Source organism: Delphinapterus leucas, chromosome 4, assembly GCF_059928025.1.
Source record: "Delphinapterus leucas isolate spDelLeu-1000000601 "Yukka" chromosome 4, BTC_Dleu_Yukka2, whole genome shotgun sequence".
In the NCBI taxonomy this organism is placed as follows: Eukaryota; Metazoa; Chordata; class Mammalia; order Artiodactyla; family Monodontidae; genus Delphinapterus; species Delphinapterus leucas.
In genome coordinates, this window is record NC_143132.1 from 24201977 (window position 1) to 24204320 (window position 2344).

Sequence of the window (2344 nt, forward strand, 5' to 3'; positions counted from 1 at the left end):
CATTCCTGCCAGCAATATATGAGAGTTATCACTGATTCACATCCTTGCTAGCACATTGCATTTTATGGGGATTTTTTCCCCCCTCTTTGACATTTGTATAGGTGTATAGTGATATCTCATTGTGGCTTGAATTTGCATTTTTCTAACCAGAGCCAGAACAATCTTAGGCAAATACGGTCACCAGTAGGTAGAAGCAAGGACTAGTTTGTTCTGCCTTTGAGGAAATGTAGGGGAATAGTTTAGAAAGGGTTTATGAGAATGAAGGAAAGGATATAATTTATGAAGGATAAATTTAAACCTAATACAAAAAAAAGAGAACCTCTAGGTAACTCTAACCTGCCCTTTCTCTGCAGATTGTTGAGTCTCAGTATAGTAATCGATTCATTTGCCCTTACCCAGCTGACTCAGTGGCTGTACCTACTGCTCTCACTGGATGCCTAGACTGTGCCATGATGCAGAGGAACCTATTCAGTCTGCTGCTTGACTTGCTCTTTCTGAAGTGTTGGTCTTTTCAAGGTGTAGGAGAAGATGAGTATACAAAGGCAAGGATTCAGTAAAATAAATCAATGCTTTTGAGACTAACTCTTGGTAATTGGAAATTTCTTTCAATAACAATATGAAATAAATTCTCATTAGTCTCCTGTCAGTTGGTATCAGTATAGCTAAATAAGGCGACTGGTATTCAAGAGTCCACACACTGGAATAAAAGACACTTCAGAGGACTTTCAATGTGCTCTATGGTAGTAATTAGGCTAAATAACATTAAAAAAGGAAACAGTCAAGGGGCTTAAAGTCTAGTGATATGTAGAAATATAAACAGGTAATTTTAATGAAATGTAGAAAATCTTAATACTGAGGTACTTACAAAGAGCTTTGAAAGCATTAAGGGCTACTTGATCCATCTTAAGATTCAGGAAAGAATTTTCTCAAGGACTTTGCCTCTGAGATTGATCTACAGATGATTGAGAGTTGGCAAGACAATGAACCCTAAGAAATGGTGAGAAAATGGAAAGATACGAGCAAAGTAACAGAGGTGTGTAGTAGTACAATGTATATATGTATATTTATGTACAGGTGGGTTCACAGATGATGCACTTAAACTCACTCATAACCACCATGGGGATTCTCAAACTCCTGATGCAGTTAAAGACAGGCAAGTAAAATGTTTTACGCAGAAGACTGTTTTTGTCTACTGAATAGAGAAAGAAATAATTTAACGGCTACAAAATTGCTAACAGGGAGAACATTATAAAGATGATAGAAATAATTTAAATGAAAAAAAAAGTTACAAATGCAAACTTTGTGGTATCCTTGAACTCAGCTTATTAATTGCACACAACGGCATTATCTGCAACATCAAAAAGTTGTAAAATTAATATTTAATTTACTGAAATAGAAAAATTAAAAAGCTTGTTTCTATCTTTTTTAGTTCAACTTGAAAAAAATGACACAATATATAATTCTAATAAATGTTAGCAAGCACATTTAAAAGTTTATAGTTTAAATTAACTTAAATATTTTAAACTGCATTTATAAATATATTTTAAGCACCAATAAACAAAGCCTTCCCACATATAAATCTAATAACTTAAACATGTCAATATGGTTAATCTTACGCTTTCTGAACATGCCAATGATACTCAAAAATTTATAGTTCTATTTTATCTTTAAATTTAAAATCTGAAGTTTGAAACTGTTAATCAATAATACTTTAAATTTGATTTATAATAGTAACTTAGTTGATATTCTATTATGCTTGAATTTATTATAGATGTCAAATGATTAAAACAAAATATATACAGATACTTCCTGAAATGAATATTTTATTTAAAATGTTATTATAAAGATAATTACTTATATTTAACTTTAAATTCCCCAGTCTTAAAGACATTAACCCACTGAGAAAATTATTTTACAATCTCAAATAATGTTTTTTTAACTCTCAGAACTGAATTAAGGGTCATTGTCTTACTAGAGTAAAATTGTTTATAGTCCAGAGAATTTGATCAGGGTATAAAAGTTGAACCTGCAGAAATCCAAAGAGATATTTCTAATGATTAGAAGAGTTAAGTTGAGCGGCCTTTTTTTTTCCAAATAATTTTTTATTCACTCATCTCTTGAAAAAGAACTATCCCATCCCCAAGTTCCAATATAGAAAATTTTATTAAAATAAAATTATGAGCATCTATCTTCATAAGGTTGATCAGCTTTCTGAATCTGAACAGATTCCATTTCATTTTTCTCTGCTGAAAAGCCTAAACTTACAGCTCAACTCAAAAGTCAGAGGAAAAGAGACAAATGTCTTGGTTTTATCCATCCTGCATTTAACGTGTATTGTGTGGCA